Genomic DNA, 27459 nt, shown 5'->3' on the forward strand with positions numbered 1-27459 from the left:
CCATGTCGTCTTTTGAAAGTTTTGTTTTCATTATAAATTTCCGATCTGCAATTACGTTTTGCGATTGTCTTCCGTATTTCAGCCTAAAGCTTACTCTTTTCTTGCATGTTTTCCTCGGTTCCATGTAATATCTATCTGTTTTTTATTCCTTTATTATCTTGCTTTGATTGTACCTTTTCATGATATATATTGTCTTTTGCATGTTGTAATTTCTTGCCTCGATATTATGTTGGTTTTTTTTAATGCTATCTTTCACTTTATTTATTCCTTCTTTTTTATCTGCCTCGACCAGGAGCACTGATATCCTTGCCTTATTTGCGAAACACATTCCGGCGTGAGTTAAATATTGTTGTTAGTATCTTGAAATTAATTTGCTTTATTTATTCCATTTTTCAACTTATTTTCATCTTACTTATTTCTTTTGGTTCTGTCGAATCCATATTCTATAATTATTGTTTCTGCATTTTGAAATTATGTTGCCTCGATTTTGTCTGATGCAGTGATGGGGCGATGGGCGGGAAAAGATCACATGACCTAAAATGCAGGAAATTGGGGAGTTTTCTTCCGAATCGTGGCGGATCTAATTCAACTGGATTTTGAAGGCAAAAGTACCGATGAGTCTCATCAAAGCAAGAATTCCTCGATTTTTTAGGGTACCCGAATGTTTCCACCTAAAAATCGTAAAAAATGGCAAGTGTGAAAATGTATGGCCGCTATCCAACTGGTACAAAAAATGCACATGTGATCACCTTCCCTGCCAAAGAGTAAGACTTATAAGAGGAGCATGTCAGGGTCTCCCCCTTATTTTAGACCTGGAGTGGGGCCCAGATGGTCAAGGCACCAAGATACCTTGTTTTGGTTAGAGAAGGGGCCCTTCCCTTACCTCCAGGTCTGAATCTACCACTCACTGTACATAGATAGTAAACCTGATATAAGTTCAACCATAGTAATAATGATTTAGAGTAAGAATTTACCATATAGTATAATAGATGGTTAGAGGTCCCCCTCTCACACACCCAGAAGTTCATACATACAACTACTACAATAGGTTTAAATGGTAAAAAAGAAATGCACTGTTACTTTAAGAAACAGTATAAAATTTTCTTTATAATAATTACATGTACTTTTTATGATACACTCACTCCTGATGACTGACTTTTCGTTTTCATAGGCTCGAAAACAAGACACGTTTTCAGAGATAAAAGGAATGTTTAAAGAGATCTAAGATGCCCTTGAAGTAAATAATGAAAAGAAAAGGGTGAAAGAGATTATTAAGTGTGTTATTTGCCAATCCACATGTACTGCATCACTGTATTTTTGTGTTGCTGGTTGTGGCCAATTAATTAGGTGCTTCTACTGTGCCTCCAGATTGCAAGACTGCCCCCTACGTAGGGTGAGTTTGCCAGATTCAGAAATTCACAAGCCACTTAAGATAGGTGGCCTGGCAGAATTCTTGGGTACTGCTGATGTTTCCATGACATCAGCACTGAGGGAAGCCAGAATTGGTGCAAACAATGACGGAGATGGGGATGACAAAATCCTCTAATGCAAATCCTCTAATGCAGCATAAGCTGTTCATGTTTTCACTTTTCTGCTTTGTAGTGTTGTTGACATTAATGTAATTTAACTGTCTTTCACAGTAGAATATCAAAGTTTGTTTCTATTAATGTTATGATTTAACAGTACAACGTACATGTATATTCCCATTTGGGAAATAACCTAGCAGTATGCAGGATGTTTGTCCCATGAACCTAGTTTAATGGCCTTAGCTCCAACGAGTCTCCTGTAGCTCAGTGGTAGAGAATCCGAACTAGTAATCGGAAGGTCTTAGGTTCGACTCCTGATAGGAGAACTCGGATTTCTTTTTTCTGAGTATGCCTGCGTCACTTTCCAGAATAATCATCATTCTCATTCATTCACCAGGCTGGAAATATACCATCACATTTCTTTCACATACCACACGTTCGACATTCAAATCCTAGCAGTATGCAGGATGTTTGTCCCATGAACCTAGTTTAATGGCCTTAGCTCCCACGAGTCTCCTGTAGCTCAGTGGTAGAGCATCCGAACTAGTAATCGGAAGGTCTTAGGTTCGACTCCTGATAGGAGAACTCGGATTTCTTTTTTCCGAGTATGCCTGCGTCACTTTCCAGAATAATCATCATTCTCATTCATTCACCAGGCTGGAAATATACCATCACATTTCTTTCATACAACCTCTACACCTGTTACTAAGTTAATATGTTTAAATGCCTCAGGCCTGCCATTTATTGTTATTGAAGGTAAATCAAGAAGACTACTTTCTTTTTTTTTTTTTCACGTTGTTTTATTATTTATTTGCACTGTTTATAACACTATATATTATACATACATATGGGCATACACTGTATTTACTTCTTACACGATGCTTACTCTATGTTAACGTACACTACTTACAATACATATATTACAATACAATTACACTAGTCAAATTAAATTACAGTTGATCTGTTTACAATGACATTATTGTTCGTTTGTTAATTATTCGAGTCACTTATAAGAATTTTGTTTGTTACTACATAGGGTGTTAATTTTCTAGAATTCAATAGAATATTAAATAAATAGGTAGCGAAAGCAAACAAATCAAAATCCAAAAGCTTAAAAGAAAAAAAAGACACAATACAATTTTATAAAGACAGAAAAAATTTCCATTTGTTTCTGAATTCTTGCTCCTTATTAGAAGTGACAGCAATATATTTTTCCAGATTGATTTTTTCGCACACAAGTGAGACAAACTCATCGAATTGAGACAGCTTATACATTTAGTTTCTAATGAAAAGATAGACGGGGTATCCAAGAAATAACGAGAATAGTTGTCTTAGACATATGCTCACAGTGCGGTTGAAATTTATAACAAGGCTTGATACAGTTAAACCTCTCCACAACGGCCACCTTGGGGACAGAAGAAAGTGGCCATTGTTGAGAGGTGGCCGTTATGGGGAGGTGGGGGTGTAATATGACACCTTTTTTTTTTGGGAAGTACAACATGTTTATTGTGCCAAGTTCATGCTTACTGTAGCCTATAATGACAATCCAATCTTAAATAATATATATAGATAAAAAAACACAATAAAACGTAAATAATCTTTTGAATCAAAATGTTAAACGGAAAGACGAAACGAGCAAGGTTCGGTATATTATTGTAGACAATTTATGCTTACTGCAGCATATAAATGGCAAACAATTAAAATACGTATATCATTAAAATGGATACAGAAACGTAATTTTCCGAAGACAAATGTCGAATACTGCATCAGTTTATAGAAAACGGTTTTTACACATGCAAAAGAACTGTATACTGGCCGTTGTCGAGAGGTTATTTTAGCAGTTGGGGACGCGCTTTAGTGGCCGTTGCCGTTGTAGAGAGGTTTAAACAAGAGCTAATGTATGGACTGTCCGCCAGGCCAAAAAAAGTGGCCGTTATAGAGAGGTGGCCGTTGTGGAGAGGTGACCGTTAGTGGAGGTTCAACTGTATTTGTTACAAAACAAGTTTGATCAACATGACAGAAGAGAAAGCTAACACTGAAACACACGCGGAAACACATACGAAAACACATAACTATTACGGACTTACCTAAACCTTTGTGCGGCGTCTTGACTGGGTATATAAAGAGTGGAAAGCTGCAGCACTCAAGTGGGTGGCTCCGTAGAGAAAAAAAAAGTAAACTAAACTACGGTTTAGCTTCCATTTTAGCTTAATTGTCCATTAAGCGCCCATAGAAAGAAAATTGTGATGTTTCTTCACCACGGTAGAGAGCACCGTCGCTGATCAGCTTTTCGACGTTGAAGTATGCAGCCTTCTTCTAACGCTTGGCCGTCTGTAATATCAGATATAACACCTTTCTTACTTCGTCGACTTCTTTAGGAAAGTCGTCGGATATTCCAAATCTGGTACCTCTTGGAAGATTCTTGATGAAGGATTTGATGAAAAATTTATCTTGAAAATCCGTTAGCCTAACTATGATCGGTCGTGGTTGAGGATTTCGGTCATTTGATTGTGAGGGGCGCGACGGAATTCTGTGAACTCGGTCAAAATGAATGTTTTCTTCGTCGACTGGAGGGATCTTTAGCTTCGTACGCATGAATTCTCTTAGGGCGAGTTCAGTGTCATTGTTTGTTTCGTTTTCATGTTCTTTTATTCCGTAAAATTTCATATTTCCTCTACGAATGTGACATTCGAGTTTAACATGTCGACGATGTAGCTCTTTGAGTTCTCGCTCCATTCGTTCACTGGAGGTGTTGGCTGTTTCTTGCTTGAATTTGACATCATCAACAATGGCTTTTAGGTCTTCTATCTCTGCTTGCAAATACTCCAAGCTCGTTTGCAGGGCTTTGTTTTCTTCTTCAAGAAGGTTAATTCTCTTTTTATAAGTTTCCAGCTCGGGAAGTATAGCTAATAGCATGTTGAGTTTCTCTTCAATACCGGAGAGCCTCGAGTTTGTGGTTTCGAAGCACTTTTTGCGTCCTTGCTCGTGGTGTTGATTGGACGCGTCTTCTTCATCAGTTTGAGAGCTACGCTCCCTTGTTCGTTTCCTGCTTCTTTCCGCGGCTTCCTTTTTCTTCGATGGTTCATCAGGCATTTCAAATGGATAACAAATATTTCCTAACTACCGTTGAGGCTGCGAAAACGAAAAGATACTTCGAGCACATTTTTGGCATGACCGCCATCTGTCATGCCTCGTCCCAGTCCCCAGAAGACTACTTTCATTTATTATAAAGGTTTTATGTGTTGTTCATGATCAAACGTTCATTTGCAATAAAAACATCTGTTAAAGTTTTGCTATTGAAAATAAAGTACTTCTAGTCATAGAGTGGCTTGTGTTTGAGCTAGGGAATCTGTTATCTGAACAAAACTCTTGATGGCATTGAATAATGTTGCAGTCCTGTCATGAGCAACTCTTGATTACATTACACCTTTTGCTTTTCATTTAGAGAAAATACACAATCATTTGCACTAAAAGTCAGACAATAATGCTAAAATACGTTCATTTCCGCCAATCGGCATTCAATTGCTTGAAATGCACCCTCCACAAGGATATCTGCATAATTATAAACATTCAATTGTTTCAAGACTTTTATTAAGGTCTTGTGAAAGTCAAACTCGTCAAAGCAACTTTCATTTGTGAACATCTGGACTGCCAGAAATCACGGGAGGGGGAGGCAGGGTGAGCGTGCATATAGAGAAGTATGCGACCAGTGAGGACGGAACGTGACTGTGGCCCTAGCAGTATTGCCCGTTAAAGGCCTGGTGTTTTATTCCGCCAATATCGGCGGGATGAATGCACCTCGCTTTAACGACTTCTTGGGCCAGACGAGGGAAAATCTGGACCCCGACGAGGAAGTGATCTTCATTTACGATGATGCACCAACACATCAAAATCCCGCCATCCACGCGGCCAATACCGAGCTGGAAATGCTCCCAGCCTACAGCCCATTCCTGAACATAGTGGAGCAGGCAATCAGCTCACTGAAGGGAGGGATAAAAGGAGACGTAACGAAGATTTCAAATTCACCTGATCCTACGGGAAAGAAAGTTCAGCACAAACTGGGAGTGGGCTTTGCTGAGCCCTCTCTCCACTTTAGGCTTCTTGACAATGTCATCACTATGATGCGATAATATCACAGGTATTCTGCATCTCTCATTGAGTGAACGTCTCCATCTGAAACCAAGCGCTGCACGATGTGCAGGACGTATCAGCAGTTGAGATATGTTTGCTGGGGTAGAAAAGATGGACGCCCTTGACAAGATTAGGTCCACTTCATTCTCGATGTCACTAAGCGTGAATGCTGATTTATGAGCGTTTACATCCCTATTACAACTAAGCAAAGGAACACAATCGATTGATCTGCTTCTGTCTTTTGAGTCTGAGTCACAGTGGCCTCCTGTAAATTATTGCAAGAAATGAGCAGTCACTGTTCATAGCTCCAGAGCACAGTTCTTTACATCTTTACAACCGGGCTACTTACTGTGAAAAGGGTTTCCTCTAAAAGATTTTCCGGCATTATTCTCTCCTCTTTGAAAGTCACATGCAAGTAATAATTGTTCGCATATCACTGTCACGGTGTTGAGTGTGTCATGCAATAAAATCATTTTCGGTGGAATACCATTTGTTTCATTCATAACACAACCAACCAAAAAAAGGGGGGGGATACGACGAGGTAGACTTGAGAAAACTTTTAATAAAACAGGTAGTTTTTCATGAATTATTGAGAAGAGATCTCCAGCTGTCAATTTGTATAAAGAGACCGACTTTGGTGGGGATTGAATTTCATGTTGCCATAAATGCAGGTCAACAACTTTCTACCAAGGCTTTCCACCAAACTTGTCACAGCTTTGTTTGCTACAAACGCACAAGATATTTTTCAAAGCCCCTTAACAAAGATAGACGGTTGGGTTTTTTTCTATCGTTTGTTATTATGCTGGTTTGGTTCACGGGGTGGGAAAATTACTGACCAAAAACAAAAACGTGTCAATAGCGGAGTTGTTTACTCAAGGCCACGGTAATTAGGAGATTTTATTCGACTTTACCTCGGCTGTACGAAGCGTGGGTACAATTACCTAAGACAAATTTGACACAAGTTTTAGAAAAACATGTTGTGTCCATGCAGGTGGAATTATAGACAGAGGGAGCATGTGCCACATGGTTAAAATCCTCGTAGCGTTTTCAGGGTAAAAGCGCCTTTTTTCGTGGCTGAAAGTACAATATCCCGGATCATTATCAGGTCTCAGTTTTCCTGCAAAATACTTACAAAAGGTCTTTTTAATCGATACATTACAAGAGAGTTTCAATAACTTTATATATATATATAACTTTAATAGTAACATCCTCGTGAGGTTTTTCAGGAACTATTTACAAACTATTTCCAATTTATAAAAGCAAAAATGACAATAAAAACTCGAAATCACAATTTATGCTGGTATTTTACTAAAATTTAAAGCTTATGAAGGAAATGTCTGCCTCAATAGTGTGTCTTTCAGGGTGCGTTTGAAAGATGCCAATGAGGCACTTTGCCTAAGTTCATTATGCAAGTTATTCCATATGTAGGCCCCTCTATAGGAAAATGTGCGCTGGCCTATAGCCGTTCTGTATAGCGGAATCTGCAAAGAGTTCCGTGTACGAGTGTTACGAGTATGTATATTTGAGCGCTTGGTAAACTTGCTCGTTAAGTATTGAGGCACAAGATCGTTCTGACATTTAAAGGTCAAAACGGAGTCTCTATAGAATAATTTATTCCCTGTTCGCATGCGGTACACATTTTGGGAGCTACCAATTTGGCTATGATTCTGTGTGTAATTGAAGCCGTCATCAGCCTAAAAAGATTTTCGACCACTTTTTCAAAATTCAGGCGGTATTTCGAAAAACAAACAACATCACATTTGTTTAGACAGAAATACCCATCAACAACCCAAATCTTAGCAAAAACTAAATTTTCGCCTTGACCATCAGACCTTCGCTGTTAAGAACACCTAATATTTGGGCTGTTGCTGGACGTTCTTACTTATTTTTTGGGAGCAATTTTAGCCTGAAATTAAGTTCTCTGTTATATTATTTCAATAGATCTATGCAGACGTGACCCAGCCACCTATAAAATAAACAGCAATATGTGTCATAATGGGGTGTCAAGTTGCTTGTGACATGCTCTGTTGCACAGCTTATAATTTATGTACTCCAGTGCTGGGTACAAGACAGTACAGACTGAAGTTTTATGTGTATTATTTTATCCATATTTATACTGTCCATTTTACAAACATTTTGTCAAAGATTCACCCTGGGTAAGGTTCTTAGGTATGTTCTTAAATTTCAGCAAATCTCAGCCTCAACATTCTCAGAAAAAAGGTTCTTGTTAAGAAAAATTAAGAGTATGCTGTTAGTACAAAAAAATTTCTTGGTAAAAGTGAGGTACTTAAGTAATCTTTATTTATACACGGTAAAAATTCATCAGGTCTAAAAAAGTACAGAAGTATAAAATGTCAATATCTAAGTATAAAATATATCATATAAATACTATGCTAATTACAATGTTAAAATTTACTTATCCTAATAAAAACCTGTTTTCCATGAATGCCGTGCCTTATTTTGTCTTGAGGTACATCACAATGCAGTCAACTACCTTAAGGGAAGTTGTTCACAATTCTGTGCATGTCCATGAATCAAAAGACTCTTTCGCCCTTGCTCGCTAATGTTTAATTTAATTCATTGTTTATGAACCATTCAGAAGAGAGTAGGTAACTTGGGTGATAATTTTTTGAGATGATTGCATTATTTCGCATGCAAATAACTGTAAAATAATCAACCATGGAATGAATCCTTCGGGTCAACACTAAATTAAATATTGACAATGTCGGTACAATCCACTAGCATTTTTTGTGAATTTTAATTGGTCATCTGTCATTTTGCTTGGACTAATTATAGTGTGTGATTATGACTGAAGTACTTGTGAGTGGGATTTTTGATAAGAAAGAGAAAAAAGCATTTAGATTCATGCACGTGCGCTGAAATGTGAAACCCTCCCTTTAAAGCTGCTTAAAGGTGAAGAAAACAGAAACAAACAGATCTAAAATTAGTTCATTATCCTCTGCAGTTGACTGATAATAGCAAGTTCCTCTTTAGTGTACTTTTGACTAATTGCTGACAATGTGAGACGGATTGTTGTCATGCTGTACACAAGTGTTATGTGAGTATTTTTTGTCAACAACAGCTGTTGCCTTTGAATGTCTGCGTGTGTTTCAATCCTTCGCCCAATTTATGAAGATAGCAGTCAATAACTGGGCCAGTGAGTTCCAGCTTATTTCTGCATACTTCCTTATGAAGGGAATCCATTTCACCCATTCCATAGTTTGGTTTATACCCCGCCATTTTTGGGGGTTATTTCAAAACGTTTGTGGAAATCCGCTGCTTATCAATGAGCCCACACAAGCCTTAAGGGAGGGGCCGCTGAATATTAGATGAGCCCGCACAATTGGGAGATTTTACCTTGGTTAACGACCATCTTGACTCTTTGTATGTTTTCCACATCTGCTTGGGTTTGCTTAAAGGTTTCAGCATGTCTCCCTATTGCGTTTCCAGAGATTCGTGGTTGTCACCTTTGGCTGTCATCTTAGCTTGTTGTTTCTAAATCGAAAAATTGAGGGCTGAAAGTATACTCACAGAGCTCTCCTGTTGTGTCCGACCACAGGTGAAAGTCTTTGTTTGTTCTTCAAATCCTCTGTTTTCTAGTGTCATTAGCTGTCTTCCTTGTAATCTGAGTTTGTTATTTTGGTTCGGTCTGATAGAAAACTTATCTTGTTTCCCAGTCTTCAGCAGTAGTTACTTTGATCGATTTTCATGAAACTTGATCACTTTAAAATCACCATCACTTAGCTTAAATACAAAATGTCAATGCCCAGTTCTGGTCATAGTTCATTTCAAATTCTGTTAGGTTCTGCTGACTACTAGAGCTGAAATACAGCGTGCCTTTCAATTGTTGCGACCACCTGATTGAGTACCATCCAACCAAAAAGGATTACTGCCTAACAACAATAGAAAAAAAATAGCTCAGAAACAGTCAATATTTATAAGTATGTCAGTGTTTTGTTGGTTAACTAATAAAAGACGGATTGAAATGCACAGATCACTTTCTACAGTCTTCGCAGCCAATAACATCATGGCTTACTGACAAAGGACTAATAACATTGCAACTTCATTGACCAATCAGGTCAACAAGCAGAGACATTTATACCGTCTACTTACGTTCACAATTTACTTGACTCTGAAGATGATTTTTGCTCAGGTTTTCAAAACATCAGTCAATGTCACCTCAAACATAGGACTACACTCACCTGTATTTGAATACTTAGGACATGACTCCTGGGTTCAGAACATTTATAGTCAATATTTAGATGTGCAACCAATAAAAAACCTCTTTCCTCCAGGGAGCACAAAACACATGGGCCAAGTATTGCACTAGTCTCCACTACTCACTACAATATTTATCTGGGTGCTGAAAACTGCCTGGGGGTGGCAAAACAATCTTACTCTTCGTCGTCAACAAATGGTTGGGCGTCAAAGGACTGGGCGCATCAGGATTGTTGAGGTTCTCAACAGACAGGGGTTGGCTGTTAATGATGGCCTCCGCTTTGCACATCAGAGTTCTGAGGGCTCCATCATTCAGGTTCAAACTATTATCTTGCAAGAATGCAGTCTGGACACTGCGGACGGATCTGGTTTGGTTCTCCCAGGTCCCACCCATATGGCTGACCGAGGGAACAATCAACCTATAGTAAATCCAGTCAGTCTCCTCACACCATCTCAGCTCTGATCCAGTCATGATTAAGTTAAAAACATTGATTCTATGTCCCACATAAAACCGACTGGTTCTTGACAAAACCAATAAAGGACTGAAAGGGCGTTGTTAACACTGGGATATTCAACCTTGATAGTTTGTAGCAAGTTCTCGATAACGGACAAAACTGTTCTGTGTGCAACTATTGAAAAGGTGAATACAGCATTCCACTTTACCTCCGTTCCTATCCTACCCTGGTTAATGATGACTGCACTGATGTGCCAACTTCTTCCTCGTTTGCTAAAGAAGTCACTCATTTGTTCACGATACTGCATCAGAAGAAACTCCAAGCAAAGTCCAATCCATTATTATTAGGCAAGATTCACTGTCAAGTTTATTGAGCACATCTTGTTTTGCTTCTTCTTGTTTGCAAGACTGTAGTAAATGAGCCTTCCATGCCCTGATGTCGTCCAAACTCTCTGCAAACTCGTATTGTAATCTTATTTTCTGTTCTTCCGGTACCTGCACGTCATCCAGCATTTTACCAACGTCCTCTAAGACTTTCTCAAGCGCTTCAAATCTTCCACACTGGTATTGATGTTCGTGATCGCATTCAGCACCAAACTCGGAAATGGCTTCGTCACTTAGAGCGTGAACAGTACAATGATCACTGCATTGCTCCTCTTTGCCAACGTGCGTCTTGTGGTCTGTTTTCAAAGATCTTCTGCCATCTTTAGTAACATTTGAGTGGAAGCTGTACTAATACCATGTTCCGCTAGACTTTCGACAATAGCTGATATTTTATCAAAAGCTTCCGTTCCCCCTTTTTTTTTTTTTTTAAAGAACACTTTATTGAGTACTTCAGAACAGTACATTTCATTAATTATATTACTATATGATACTACTTTACAAAACAAAAAAGAAGCATACTTAACTACAGTTACCTACACAACAAACTAGCTGCACAACTTGCAATACATCTAACACCGGTACTAACAAGTATATCGTTACTTGCAATACGATACTAATTACTTACAATACTTACATACTTCAACTGACGGTACTAACGATGTTTACAATACTTATGATGCTTTTAAAACTACCAACTTAAGCAACAAATAACACAGTTACACATTACTTGGTGGCACATGGTAGCCTTGCAAAGCAACATAGCAAAAAAAAAATGAACTAAAATTAAAAGGCTCAAAGACTTATTTGCAACGTAGATTTGTGTTTTTCAATTTCAAGGTGACTCTTTAATATAGCAGAATAGGCTTCCCAGATATACTCTTCTTCTCTTCGTGACACAGTATAGATGTAGTATTGGGCAATAATTAAACAGAGGTTCAAGCCAAGGCGACGAGAGAGATCTCTAGTGAATTCGTATATTATTTCTTGTTCTGATAATGTGATTGAATTAAGGGTTTTTCCCTTCCACCAGAGGAAAAACTGAGTCCAAAAAGTCTGCACAAAAGGGCAAGTTACGAAAAGGTGTTTCAATGTTTGTTTCTCGTTACAAAGGTGGCATTGCTCTTTTGAAACAAGCGAATCCCTGAAAAGAGTGGAATTAGTTGGTAAAATATGATGAATGATCTTAAACTGAAAGATAGCAAGTCTAATGTCTTTAGTAACTTTGAAGGGAATGCTGTAAGTGAGTTGTACCGATTCTTTGTCGAAGTTAGCCTGTTCCATCCTCCTCTCTGCTGTAGATCTTTCGAATTTCTTTTCCGTCCCCTTTGCCGTGACGTTGTCAAGTCCATGCAAAGACTTTTGCATAGACGCTGAAGATACCTCTATCATCCTGTACAGGGAGCGCTTGCTTGCTGGAAGAAAGCCCTCCTCTCTGCAATACTTCATGTATTGGCTTATTATTCGAGAAGGAATAAGTGTTCTGATTATTGCAGGAATAATTATTCTTTCGCCAGAATTGAGCTTCATGGTTTTAGTGCCGAAGGCCACATCTTATACAAACTCTGGCCTTGAAATGAAGTTGATAAAGTAGTCGACTTTGACAGGGTCAATTTTGGTGCAGTATATGGGCCTATCAAGAGGTGGCTGTCCTTTACCGGCTACTGTTGCGTGTTGACAGGCTTGATCTATTCTCCATTTGGACAAACCTGGAACCATATCTTGCAGCTCGCTTCATGTGAAGTCATTCGCAAAGAGTGAGAGAATCTGGCGCTTTGTCTGCCAGGAATCAGGTTGATTATAAGGCTTTATTAATACTTCTACGATCCCTGTAGATGAATCAAACCGCTTGCGCTTAGATGTATTCTCCAATAGTGGCTCCGTCTGTAATCCCTTCCACACAAGCTCCTCTTGCCCTGGTGCTATAACGGAAAGAGAGACAGTAAAGGTCTCCTTAACCTTGCGTACTTAGTAGCGCTGCTGCGTGTCAGAAATATCATTCCAATCAGTATTCAGTGTCGACCGGACAGGGCTGTACCGTCCATCTGAGATATTATGGACTGCTTCATTTAACTTTTGCTTCTTTCGATTTTGTTCCTCTATCTCATCGATCCAAATGCTAACTTCCTCTTCAGGAATAGAACTGCTCGCCGATTGTGAGGACTGTGAAGACTGCGCGGATTGTGAGAATGTCAATGAACTGACTGTTTCCAAACAGACACCAGCCACGGGCTCATTGATTTCAGTTGGTTGGGGTGCCAAAACGTCACCGGCCTCGGGCGAATCTTCTTCATTTGATTGGGGTGCTGAAAGCTAGAAAATATAAATTCAGTTTATCGCTAAACAGTTCGTTGATTTCTCAGCATTTTGAATACTCACCATGTTACGATCTTTGATTGAATAAGCAAATATAAATTACCAACCTCTTTTTTGCTTTTGATGTCACGTGCCTTGTAATGTTCTTTGTGGCAAATTGTACATATGGCTACAGTTGGACAAGAAATAGATCGTACATTAAAAAGTACTAGAAACGTTACATTAAACGCTAAACAAATTATCAAATCTATTCACAGCAATTAGGGCAGTGGTTCTCAGCATGTATATATGCAAGTAAACTGCTCGTGGATTCCTGTGTCCTGTCATGTAGGCCCTTTTCTATTTCAGAGACAGAAAGCCTCAAAGCAACAAGATATCACTTACACTCTTTTCTTTCTTTTTCTCCTTTATAGTCAAAAATTCTTTGGAAAAGTCGAGATATTGACGAAATTTGTGGTTACGGACAAACTCTACAGAAACATGCACCTCCTTCATCTGGGGTAACAAGAACAGTACATAAAACTCAATTATAAAACTGGCGGGAGGGACAACTACAGGCCACCAATTTGCAACAGTAATAGTATATTTTGTGAAGCCAAAAATAATCTCGTACCCAGCGTCCTCTGGCTTTTTTGTCAGCGGGTGGTCGACGATCCGCTGACCAAAAAGAAAGAGGATTCTGGATATGAGATTGGGCCAGGAAAGGCTTAATCTCGTACCCAGAGTGAGTGGACCTCAGGCTTTTAGGTCCACAGGTGGGCGCCAGGAGAGACTCTGGGGTACTGGAATTTTATTACCGCAGGATTTCTGCAGTAAAACAATGGAAGCCAGTACAAAGCCGTCAAGGGACAGCCAATCAAAAAATTTCAATAAAATTACAGTCCCCCAGAGTCTCTCCTGACGCCCAGCCGCTGACCAAAACGCCTGAGGACTCTGGGTACAAGATTGGGAAAGACTAACAGTTCGGTCGGGGATGGAAAAAAGAGAGATCCTGGGAACGAAGGCTGCTGTTGTGTCTGCGTATCCTGTGTTTGTCGCTCCTGTCGTTTCTTGCAACTCAGGGCAGGTTGATTAAAATACCAAAATTTATCTTAGGATTACATCAATCTGGCCGCTCCTTTTTAGTCTTTCAGTTGCTACTCTTTGTTACTGATCGATCCCATTAATTTCAAGTGTCTGACCCTATCAACATGGGTTGAATCAATTAGTGAAAAAATACTAAGTGAAAAACGGGAGCTTAGCGTAATGTGGATCTCACAGTGATAGTGGTTATTCTGGGCTTCTGTAAATGCCATTTTTGATAGGTTTCGCAGGTTCCACAGATTCTGGCTTTCCAGTATTCCATTCTGCTGTGCAATTCTAGAAATAAATAATTTCCTTTAAAACATGCCGATAACCCACTGTACTATTGAACCTACTATTAAACTCTCTTTTCTCCCAGTCCACTTTGAAGTATTCAAGACCTTACCTGACCCAATGGGAACTACTTTGCCATGTAAGTCAGATTTCCAAAGACATAGGAGCAGTAACTCGGCATGGATTGGCTAGCTTCTTTTGTGGACCCTCGTGAGAAGGATAAGCACACTTATTGGTTTTGCGGCCAACGCAATCTGTTGTGAGTGAATTTCTGTCCTTTGGACAGACAGTCATTGCGGCCTTCTGTTCAGGAGTAACACGTAAGTAGCCAGCACCATTAAGAATGAGGTCATCTTCGCCAACAACACTTCGACTGCTAGCGCCGATGGTTTTCAGTAGAGGTTTGACATCTCTTGTACACGCTGCTAATGGTATAATAGTATTTCCTATACCGACTTGGTCACAAGGAGAGTCCTCAAAATGGAAAGAGCAGCTCGACTACATTCGATTACTTTGACTACTTTGTATACGTGCTGTTCAGTGAAAACACTGGCTCAAATTACATGATGTGACAGAACGACAACTGGGAATTGAAGCATCGCTACCAAATGTACAGGTATGTTCGAAGTGTCGTGCCTGGTAAAATGGAAAAAATAAATAAATAATACAAAACAAAATGATAAAACGAGTTTTTATAACTACAGTTTTGAGCTTCCCCTTTGTAACTGGCGATCTTTCTTGACTCTTTAAAATTTTAAGTTATTTGAGCGCGTAACGCAATAACAGAGGTCACTGTGATCAGTACGAAATCAATTAAGTTAACTTAGTTTATTTTAGCTAATTTATAACGAGAATGAAAATGGACAGATTTTCAACAAGCTGTTTGGATTTTCTAAGCAAAACTACAACAACTGGTTGTAAATTTCAATTTGTCATGTTTAGCGTTTAATGCAGAAATCATCGCATGTGAAACTTGATCAAATGTACTTTTAACATTTTACGGTAAACATCGCACATGAAAACTCAAACGTAATTAAATATAGCATAACTTGCTGTAGAAAACAGCAATGACACATCAGATCAGACCGGTACAAAGAACATATTTATGGTTAAAACGCAAACCTGCGGACAAAATTGTAATTATTCGCTCAGTCAAAAAAAGAAAAAAAACAATGGCGGGAAAATGTATTCTGATTTTCCCAATTTAGGTCGACTGAAATGCCCAATTGTGCGAAAGAATTTGGAGATCCCAATCTAACTTTTGCTAAACATTAAACATGGATGGCTAAACTGTGTAGACACCGCTTTTCGTTAAAATTCTATCCACCCAGATGCTAGAAAATGTTTTTTGAAAAGAGCTTAAAATTTTCGAATCTGTCAAAAGCCACACAAGACGAAAATTTGCACATTTACCGAAGACATAAAATATATCCTAAATCATTCATCTTGTGCATGTGTTTTGATAGAATGTCAAATATTTTTTATAAATCATAAGAACACTAAAAAGCAGTAAGACGTAGGTGAAATAACTTACGCAAGTTACCCTAAATCTGAAGCTTTTTTCTTATGCAAATTAGCCAGAAACAAGGGGGGTGGTCAAAATCGCATGAAAATAAGTCAGTTCTTTTTGAAAGGGAATATTTTTTAATCTTATCCGAAAGGTAATCTGTGGTAGGAATTTGAAAGGAATTGGCCGACCTTGAACCGTGGGCCCTGCCCGTTTCTCTCTGACAATGACACTTAATGTCGAGGTTAGTATTTGTATGTGTCATACGTGGAACAAAACTGGCAACCTAGGCTTAAGCAAGGTAGCTTAGAAAAGTATGTTGTTATATGGTGATATGTTCTTCCGGAGGCAAACCTTTTACTTCCTCTTAAAGTTTTGTGTTGGCATTATGAAAAAGGGAAATCTCAAATTCTGGGCAGGAACTGTAAGAGTGACATTCAGTTCAACTGATTCAATGTGACGATGCAGCAAATGACACCCTGACATGTACCACAGCGCTTAATTGTCTCCTGCAAAGACAAAGTTTGTACGCTTTTGAACTACAATCCTGGCCAATATTTTTCAGGAGAGATACGAAAACAGGCTTTGCAGTGTTCATTCGTGTTTTGGATGACTATAACCAGTCGTTGTAAGGCTGGTGGTGCTGTCATTGGAAATGTTTGGAAGCCCCCCCTCCCCTGGTCCAAGCAATGTTGATAAGCACTGATTTATTTGTACTGCACATAAACACAGCAACATGACTACATTGCATGGGGATGGGGAGACATTTCGTGTTGAATTTTGCAAATCATCCCGACATTTTTGCCAAGGGTGGTAGATGATAATCCTTGGCTGCTGTGCGTAACATTTCCCTGACCGTCTTTATTGCAGAATAGCTGTGATGCAGGATTTCCTAATGAAATATGCAGATATTTCATGATCAATTATGCCAGCCTTTCTCCAGGTAGTCTTCAGTGCTGGTGACATATCTCTACTCCTCATCTTCATTACAGTACTTTATTTGCCCAAGGAGATTCTGACCTTTTTCATTTAACTGACCAATGATCTTGACCTGATTCTGTGTTAAGTCTGTATTGCCAAACTCTTGATTTTTTTGTGGAGTAATTGGGCGAGAAATCCTTTTATTCTGTTTCTCCCAAAATCCCTCACCTCTTTCTGATTGCACAATTCTCCACATTTTCTCCACTTATCGTACCACTAGAGTAGCCAGTTAAGGAGCTTTCTGATCTCCATCGGGGCTAAGGTTCCATTTCTCGAACATCTCAACTATTCGTCTACTCTGCTGGTCCACTGTGAAAACTTCTGTATTGGTCTCTTCAACATCACTACTTTCTTCTTCATCCTCTTCAAAATATTCAGTATCATCTTCACAATTGCTTAATTTCGTTTCTTTAACAGTTGCTTTCTGTAGGGTACAAGAAGAGCTGGCTGTTGAACATGCTACTAGAAGTGGCAAGTTTCTTTTATTCATCTCAAAGAGGTCAAGTATTTCTGCAGCCAACTCCTCACTTGCTATGTCACTTTAGTCACTATATATTGTTACCAATGCCAGATTGCGAGAAGCCCTTATGTGGTGAACTGGTTGGGATTTTTAACAGCCTTCCAGTATTGTTTGGTACCCTTCTGCTAACCATGTTGTTTGTGCAAGTTCTTGGAGAGATAAGTTTGTTTTTCATCCACATTTAGTGCAGCAATGCAGTATTTCTGCTTTCACTTACGATTCACCCCTTTTGGCTTTGCAGAATTTTGTTTATTGTGATGCAACTTCTAGTGATTAACAGTATTCCTGGCATGTTTGGTGTCCCAGTCATGGACATTTCTTAAGTGGCGTGGCAGTTTGATACTCTTGAACTACAACAAAGGGGGCAAACAAACTGGTTCCTTTAGTGAGCTCCCGGAATTCATACATACATAACACCTGATGACAGAGAATGTGAAAGCCTTGCTTCCAATGTTATAAAAGCTGACAGAAGCTGTCGTTTAGACATAGAAAGGGTCTGCCTCTTATGACTTGGCCTGAATGGATGGTAATTTCTTCCTGAGCTGGCTGGAATCAGCAGTGAACACTGCATTGGTTGTCACTTAAGGGTTCCGTAGTGTATTGATCAGAATATGAACATTGTCGCTGTTTAATTCCCTGTCTACAAATTGGCTAAGTTCCTCAGGCACCATGTCTGAGTAGCCATAGCTGTGTGAGCCGGTGCTCCACCTTGTAAAAAGGTCATTCTCCTATTGAAGCTGAACAACTTTCTTTTCATGAGTTCTTCTGAAGTTGATCTGCGGTTAGCTAAAGGCTTGACATCCCTTTCAAATATATTGTTAATGTAATAGTTAGATTTTAAAGTTTGTTCTTGCAGAACAAAGTGGAGGTTTTTTAAGCTGCAGCCTGTCATTCTACCCTAAATGATCCACTTTGCACTTTGCTTTACCTGGTATGCTGGTGGGACTTGGCTTTCTTGAGAACCCCAAACCACATCATTCTTTAGATTAGGTTACTGGAAAAGGTACTAAGGACATTCATCTGTAAAAAGAAAATCCTCCCATTCTTCTGCTGTTAGTGTTTGGTATTTATAAGCAAATTGCAAGTAAGCTTTTGGTTGTTTATCAGTCGAAAGTAGTTTCTTTTGACATCTGAAAGGTTTCCACCTTTTTTTCATATGTATTGCCACACTGTTGCTGCAGAACCAGGAAGGCCTTTGCTCAAAAGCTATTTCGAAATCTTTCTAGTGGAGTTACCTCGTTTATACTTCGCATTCTCAATAAGTGTTTCGGAGGTTCTGCCCGGAACAGCTGATCTTCCCGTTCTTGGTTTGTCTTCAAAATCACCCAGTGCTCGCTTCTCTGTAATATTTTTGATGATTCTCGAACGGATATCCCAGAGGACCTCACACTTGAGGCTTGTGCTCATGTTTTCATCTTTGTAAATGAGAACGATTACGAAAACAGGACAACGGCTGAACATGGAAAAGAAGGCGGGAAACAGATAAATGTGTGCACTCGCAGTTTGCACATTTTGGCGGGAAAATAATGATTTTAATCTTGTTCTTTTTTAAACTTTTGAATAACTAAAACTTAAAAGTAAGTAATATCGGATAATTGCTCTTAAAATTGTAGCTCCCAGAATGCGAAAATGACTAAGATATAGGCTTTCATAGTGATCTACAAACTGGGAACAGCAGTTCCATAATCTTCTTCTTAAAGCAGGGAGGTGTATGCACATATTGAGTGTGCAAGAAGTATGGTTATGGTTTACAGTGCCTACATTACCTCTTTCATAGCCTGACAACATTTCTTTTTACTTATGTTATTTCACTATGGGGAGCTGATACCTATGATAAGTATCTTTCTAGAATTGATAAGTTCCAGAAAAGAGCAGTTCGATTTGGCTTCCTTAAGGAAGTTACTGTTGTAGTATGCCTATCAGAAACCTCAGACAGGAAGTTATGAAAAGGCATCACCAGCTCCACCGAAAGCTCATTGGCAGACCTCTTACTACCCCACTTAGGAATAGGGGTCATACCTATATACTCCCACAGATTAGAACTGGATGTTTTAAACGCTGTTTCATTAATAGATGTCTTTTTAACTATATTTAATTTTCATAAATTCTTCATAAGGTTCATAATGTAAATTTGTCCTTTTCAGCTGTTGTTCAAAACGTTTGTTTTTGGAATCAATCGTCATCATCAGCCAACTGCACTGCAATCGGTCAATAGCCTTCTCCACACCTTCCGGTCATTTACCATGGTTCGAATCTCTTCTGCCGTTGGTGGGTATTCCTGGCTGATTATGCTGGCAATGTACTGATGAAACATCAGCTTTGGGCGACTGGGCTTACGTTTGCCATGTTTTGGGTGGAAAAGGGCGTACCTGTTGCCCAATTCATTCTCTGGTTTCCTGAGGATATGCCTTAAGAACTGAAGCTGTTGTTGTTGAGTCAGCTGGATGAGCAGATCTTGTTTCACTCTCTTGGGGACTTCTTCATTCGAGATGAAGTCCATTCTCTTGATACCCAGGATTATTCTATTGCAGCTGCTGGCGAAGCTGTTGAGTTTGTCTTCAAGCTTTTAGGTTGATGTCCACCCTTCACATCCGTAGAGAAGGATCGATAGACAGGTCGCCTTAACCAGTTTGATTTTAAGTTCTATGGGGGTAGTCTTGGATTGCCACAGCCTCTCTAGCTTCCAGAATGCTGACTAAGGCCTGGGGCAAACGTCGAATCTTAGTCGAACTTAATTCGTCGAACCTATTAATTTTGAAATAGGCGCATGAATGGTGCGACGTTTGCTGCAATTAAGTTCGACTCAAATTAATTGGTTCGACTCCAGCATAAGTTCGACTTGCCAAGTCGGATAATGCGACAGTGGTACGGCGTTACAGCAAACGCCGTTCTAAACACGCGCTGAACTCAATTCATAAATCATGCAAATTACAAAATAATTGATTCAAATGTGATGGACTGCGCAAAAGTCACAAAAATACGGACTCCCCATCTGCCAAACGCTATTTCCCCCCCCCCCCCCTGATGAGCATGCGCTGTACAAAGACAATTTCGCGACCAGAAATAGCGAGCTATCGAAAGTCATTGCTGACATCGCACAGCGTGATGGAAATGTGTTTTTCGTGTTTCATGAACACTAAATATAAATGATTGAAATGCAAATTGCCTATTTGCAATAAATGCTCAGTGTTTGAGTGTTTTTTTTTTTCTATTTTTTTGCAATTAATTGCCAAAGAAAAGCCCGATGAGCACTGTATTTCAGCATTTCGCTAGCAAGTCCTAGCAATAACTAGCCGCACATCGATAGACTTTCTCAAAGTCGCTCGCTTGCTTCTCATTGAATGGACCTTGCTCTCGCTCGCGCACCGCGCTGGCTCGCTCGAACTCTGACGATCGCGCTTCGCGCTCTCTAAGCTCGACTTGTAAGCAAGTCTAGCACATCGAGTGAATAGGGACCTTACGAATGCAAGACGGTGACGCCAACGCAAACGTCATTTGAAAGTATAACTTTATTTCATTTGTGCTACTTCGCGATTATTTTAACTCATTCAACTTGTATGCACAAACGACAAACTAGCCAGGAACCAAATTGGTAGGAGTACCGTTCAAGTAAAGGAAGAGAATGAAAAATTCACTCCCGTGGGTTCACGTTCTCAACAAAACCTTGAATTTGGTCATTTCACGTTGTTGTTTTGCAGAGGACGACAAAGAAATGTACCAAAATTGAAAACGCACGTGCAGAGCGATTGTTTTTGCTCATTAAGCTTTTTGTGTTGTGGCGTTGTCGTCGCCGTCGCCGTGGTGTTTTCGTAAGGTCCCTAATAGCACGGGGACACGTGCTTATTCCCATATTTCACGAAGTACAACTTGAGAATTAGGGTCTACGCAGGTTTGACGTTTGCTACCACACTGGAATTAAGTCGACTCTTTGTCGAACCTATTTTTAATAAATTCGACGCGACTTAGATTCGACGTTTGCCCTAGGCCTAAGCGAGGCTAATGCGCCTTTCACGTCACTTTTGGTGGAAGCCATCTTTGACCCAAGGTAGGTGAAATCATTAGCCAATCTATTGGAATCAATAAAGAGCTTTATTATTATTTATTATATTGCAGAAAAAGGGCACGAACTTTTGAAACACCCAGTTGATGGTTGCTTGCACCATTCAGAGATAATGGCCACTTATTAGGACCAGAAGTGAATTGTAATGAAAAACATGCCAGTGATAGAAGAACCAGTTGAAGAAGCATGGTACAAACCTGTTCTGGAGAAAATCAATGAGTTGTGCAAGAAGGAGCTTGCCTGGATTCTGTGTCGTTTAGTTCACCAACAACCCCGAGCTACAGAAGATACCTGAGTGGTCTGGTTTTAACCAACTGTTGTCAAGCAATCAACACCAGGTTACAATGGCTGGTCCGCTAGTCGTAGCTTGGCCCACAAGCAGTACTTTTCTAAAAAGCGCCGTGAACGCGTAAGTGCCTGGCCAGGATCATGTGCGCGTTACTGACATCAAAGAAGTGAATATCGAGTTGCACTGAGTTGTTTTGTTACACTGGCTTGTTGATTTGAGCTGTCGCTGCTTAAAACGAACTCTCAAAACAACACGGAAGGAACAAAGTCACACCTTTTTCTCCATTTTACTGATCCACTGCTTCATTTAAGAAGATAAAGGAGCTGTAACGTTTGATTTGCAGTACTTTTGCCTGCGACATCGAAATGGTATGCAAATTTGTTGCACATGTTTCGTAGGCTAATTGACCGGAATAAATATATTATTTTAGAGCAGAATAGGAAAGAAATCTGGGATCAGAAAACATTGAATGGCTGTCTTCAGTCAGTCTGATTAGTTTTAGGGACCAATAGGTGATGTTTGGAAACGTTCACGGGCTCCAGATGTCAAGTGTTTGTGGATCGGTTCTGATCTCATAATTCCTGACGTCAATTTCGAGCCGCAAGAATAGCACGCATATACGATGTTCCTTGAGTGGGAAAGAGTTTGAATCAGAGCTTGAAACTTGGAACAAATAAAGTTCTTTTCTTCGTCTTTCGAGATATGAGATTTAATTTAGACAAAATTACATACCAGAAACACTTTTATTTTAATGAAAATATGCATTAGTTTCAAGGCCATTTAGAGTAGCGTACCCAAATCTGCATGCTTTAGAAAGTAGCCAGCGAGTTTTGATTGTTTATTGTATTAATTTTCTTGTGAGATTGTTGGTCTAGGTTTGTGTAAAGTTTCAAGTCCATTGGGTTATTTTACACCGTGAATGGGGCTTCATCCTTTGACCTAAATTGTTGCGGTTTTATCGGCCCGTGACCGCACCTATGCCGCATTTCAAACTCTTGCAATTTTCTCAAAAAATAAAATACCTTGGAACTTTAAAATATGATTTTCGAAAATAGTTAATCTAAGGGTATCTTCAGGCAAAATATCAGAAATTTGACCAAGTGGTCGCTGAAATGCAGTTCTCGATTCTTACAGGCAGCCGCTCTTAAGTTCTTATTTTCTGGTGCAGCCTCATTTCCATGCTGCAGGAACAGGTGCCTAGAATGAACACCCCCTAAATGCGTAACTCTTAAGATTTCAAGCTGGAAACAGTGATATTCTTATTCAGGATGACAAGATGAAGATTGTAAACCATGTTTCCTGCTTTTACTCAAAATGTTTAGCGAAAATCATTTTTCTGCTATCTGCCTCCTGACTGTCTTGTGAGTCACTCTCTATTTCTTCAAGAACGGATAAATCTGCATTTAAAGGCATTGTAAAAGCTTTCAAATTTCACGGATTTGTGCATCCCTGGACAGGTTTCCCGCAGCGAAAACTCTTGAATTTGCTGCGCCCTCCATCTGTGCATCGCACCGTAGATTTCTCGTGCTTTCTTATAGCATTTTCTCAAGTCTAGCTGCTTGATCACGTAAGTTCTGACTTGAGAGTCCGAGATCTCCATATCCTTTCGCATCCCAGAACTCCTTCATAATTCTCATATAGCCTTTTTTGTTCCCATTGCCATCAAGCAATGGTTGTTCCATTTGTGTCATAGACACGCACTCGTGTTTGCAGCTTACAAGGTAGGCGTTCATTTGTTCTGTCCATTTGTCTCTAGGGTAAAATTGCCTTCGGTCAGTCATGCCATATACCCCGTTAGGGACCGTTTGTTGTCTTACTCCCCTCCATACCCCTCTTGTTTGGGTCACATGATGTTTTTTGTGAAACCGTGTGCTTCGGGCAATTTATGCCTTTGCTATTTAACATAGTCTGTTGGCTTTTTACGATTCGACTTAGAGAGACAGGATCATGATGCCTAAAAATATCTGAGTTCCCATTTTGACGGCTTAAGCTGGTTGTAAGTATTTCTGTGTTTGTTTATGCCCGGTTTGTGAGCTCCTTGATTTTGTATTTTTCCAGCTGTACCATGCAGACGCCAAAAACACAAGCGAGTGAAAACAATTGGAATTTGAGTGTAGCGTTTTGTGCGATGGATAACGAACATCTTCAGTGGCTACTGTTTTGTCTTTTGGTTCTTCCAACATCAAACGAACAGATATTTGGTGGAGAATCTGGAAGCATGAGGCTGTTTTTGTGGAGAAGTTCAAGTTTGTAGTTCCATGCCAGATTGGATTACACGTATATGTTTAGCGCTAAAAAACCCAGCTTTCAAGTGTATCATCCATGTTTGTGTTCTAGCTGTCTGTTGTACTTGGTTTGCGTTTTGCGAGCAAAATGTATCTTGGAATCAGCGGACAAAGGAGCTTGCCTGAGGAGAATCTATGTGTCAGCGTTCGACCTCAAAGGAACAATGTGACTTTAGATGCTCAAGCTGTTAATCTTGAGAAAATGGCATCCATGAGAAAGAAACGTGGTGGCTATGCATCGCATGTAACAAGGACTTGATGTCTTTGTTCGACAAGGGAGCGAGTGTCGGTTGCGTCCAGAGAAGGGCTGCTCTTAAACATTTGTTTGATTGTAATACTAAACTTCTAGACTTGTCAGAGACGGCTGGTAGAGCAGAGGAGGTTCCCTGGGCCCGAATGTATTAAAGTGAAGCTGAGAACAATTGCAGTGAGGTATTAAAAATTGGTAGAGCAACGCCTGAGTGTGGCATGTGCATTAATCTGTCAAGTGATTGGTTAGAAGACCATGTAGATCCAGAAGATAGCATTACCCAAGCTTATCAGAGTACAAAGAAGTCTTCTTCGACTATCGCATCAAGTGCGAGGTTGAAGGCGGCAGCTAGAAAGGCAGCTTTAACGGCTTCTGCACAAGTTTTAAATGAGGGTTTGGAATTGAAACAAAGGCAGTGAAAATTGTAACACGACCAAGAGCAATTGAGCCTGAGAGCTAAGATCTCTGAAGTAGAAGCTGAGGAAAGGGTCTACCAGATGTTTGAAGAGAAAGGTGTATGCAGTGATCGTACTAGTGTTGTAAGTTCGTTCAATTAAGAAGTCATCTTTGAACCCAAACGACGCAGAGTGGCCAGCATGTATGTCAGGCGAGGTGAAGAAGGAGATCCCTGCTGTGCAAGATCAAGGCGCTAAAGTTGAAGCAAACGGGCCAGATGCCCCTGTACAAGGCATAGTACCTCATGCCAGACCGAATTCTTTTCTTTGCAAAGAACTAATGCTTCCTTCAGATGATTAACATGATGCAGCCGCCAAAGGCTAAGCTATGACATTCAACGGGGACCCTTTGGAGTTTTGGATGCGTAGTTTTGATAACAGCATTGGGAGTGTGGTTATAGATGATGGTCCAAAGTTGAACAGGCTTTTCCAGTATTACAAAGGAAAAGCCTTCAAGGTCGCCAAGTGCGGTGCTGTGCTGTTATGAGGCCTTCAGAGGGATATTTCGAAAACTAGAGTGTTGCTGAAAGAGAGGTTTGGAAACTATTACAAGATCTGTGAGATTTGGGTTAAAAAAGTTAGAGAAGGGCCCATTATAAGGCACAGTGAGGGGCGTTGCCTTCAGAAAATGGCAGATGATCTCAGAAGTTGTAAGGAGACTTAAGGAGCGATGAACAAACTTGACGAAATTGACACTAGGAGGAGTATTTTAGGATTGTTGAAAGACCACCTCTGTTCGTTTAGGGGCGATGGTGGAAATTAGTGGTGAAGACCTTGGAAACAACTGGTAGATATCCCTCAATTACCAGTTTGATGTGTTTTGCCTCGGTAGCTGCTTGTGAGGCCACCTATCCTTTGTTTGGAGTTTTAGAGAACAAACCGAAGGATTTCAGTGGAAGAGGCCTCCTCAAACCAGAAAGGGGCAAAGGAGTTACTTTTGGGGTGCAAGCTGATGTGCAACAGTGAAGCCCAGCTCGATGAGCGAAACCAATGATCCTTAGGTCAATGAAACTAAGGCCAAACTATCTGTTTGTTGTCTGTTAGCAAATCCCCATAGACTGTGTGGCCTCTGTAGGTCAACAGCGGTCCACCAAAAAGAAGACTTGGTCTTAATTGCCATTGAAGTGGCTTGGTCTTTGACCTTGTCCATCGTTGGTGAGAAGAGGTCATTCAGGAACTGTGAAAACAATTAAAACATTCTTGATCAATTGGGTGTTTAACATAAATTGGATTAATTAAATTTAGATAAATTTCTTAAGTTCGTGTGTTTAGATAAATTTCTTAAGTTGGTGTGTAGTTACTTTAAATATCGCAGAATATACTCTAAACAAGCTGACTCATTTGCTATGTATAAAAGTACTGGATTGGGAGGCAAGTTTTGCTCAATGCCGCAGTTCTTACCGGCCAAAATGTGGTGTACAAATTTATTACGACTGCAGGACAGTTTCTAGTTACGTGGGATTTATGAATACTGGGCCCTGTTGCTGCGACATTAAAGTACAACTCCCAAATTAGAATAGAGGTCTATTAGCCTAGCTTACTCGAACTTCTGTAGTGAATAAAAACTTAAGTTCAAAAGCCGATGTCGTATGAGATGTGTGGTCTCATTAACTGTTCTATGATCGATCTCTATTGAGTGCTTCAGGGTTCATACGGGTCACAGAAAACCTGGAAAGTCATGGAACTTTAGAATTTCATTTTCCAGGCCTGGAAAGTAATGGAATTTTGGTGTGGGTCATGGAAAGTCATGGAAAATGATGTTTATTAGAAAGTACAAAATAAATTGATTTTCTTGCAAAGGAAATAGCAAAAACATACCCAAAATAAATTTAGGTCATGGAAAACTTGGAGAAGTCACGGAAAAGGTCATGGAAAGTCACGCAATTTCAAAAGCTCAAAAGAGTATGAACCCTGGTGCTTACCTGAACAAAGATGTCTTTTTGTGATTCTGCCCAACCAATGAGTCAATTACACGGAGGAGTGTTGATTTTTTAAACTCCTCTGGTGGCTGTGTGGGTTGCTGTTAATGGAGGAGCTCGGAAGCAACATGATTTTCGACATGAAGGGCAGCTTCTACTCTCAGGATGTTGTCAACTTTTTTTGTTTTGAGTGGTGTTCAGCCTTTTGTTCGGCCTTCTGCTCACGTCTTGGGGTGACCACTATTGCGTCTCTTGCGTTTCTTTGCGGGGCGGCAGGGGGTTTCCTTTCCTTGAGTGCCACATTTTGGCACTGCTGTGATAGGCTCGCTCTCCGTGATTCCCCTTTTCCCGAGCTTGAAGCGGTTGACACTGGGTTCATGCCGGGCTTGTAACCCAACGTGTCGCCGAGTTTCTAGTAGTATTTGCAGGTTTTGGCTCCTGATGTGGTTGCCCTCTTGTTATCTTCGACATCAACAAAACTTTTCTTGAGTTGCTGACGGATGGTAATTATTTGCTTTATGGCTTCCACAATTGCCTCCCACACGCTTTTGTTTATAAAGTTTACGTCAGCCCGGTTGTGCTCATGTTCTTGATAGATGAATAGCTTCACGCTTTCGTCCGTCCGTCCGTCCGTCCGTCCGTCATAAAGCCTCCATCTTCTGTTACTGTTGAAGAGCCTGCTGTATCACTGCTAAATGTAATACAAACCATAAATGTAATAAACTTTTACGTTAAATGTAATAATCTACCCAACTGTAAATGTAATACATTTTAACGCTAAATGTAATAAATTTACCAACCATAAACGTAA

The 27459-nt window shown here is 39.9% G+C and overlaps 1 non-coding gene and 1 pseudogene across 1 annotated transcript; both read left to right on the forward strand.

Annotated features, from left to right (window-relative positions):
- Nucleotides 1-27459, forward strand: part of LOC146487577 (uncharacterized) — a 205385-nt pseudogene that overhangs the window by 121100 nt on the left and 56826 nt on the right.
- Trnat-agu (transfer RNA threonine (anticodon AGU)) lies at nt 2039-2111 on the forward strand. The gene has a single exon. It is a non-coding gene; the product is annotated as a tRNA-Thr (tRNA).

This window comes from Pavona decussata, unplaced genomic scaffold (genome assembly GCF_977016875.1).
Source record: "Pavona decussata unplaced genomic scaffold, jaPavDecu1.1 SCAFFOLD_14, whole genome shotgun sequence".
NCBI lineage: Eukaryota > Metazoa > Cnidaria > Anthozoa > Scleractinia > Agariciidae > Pavona > Pavona decussata.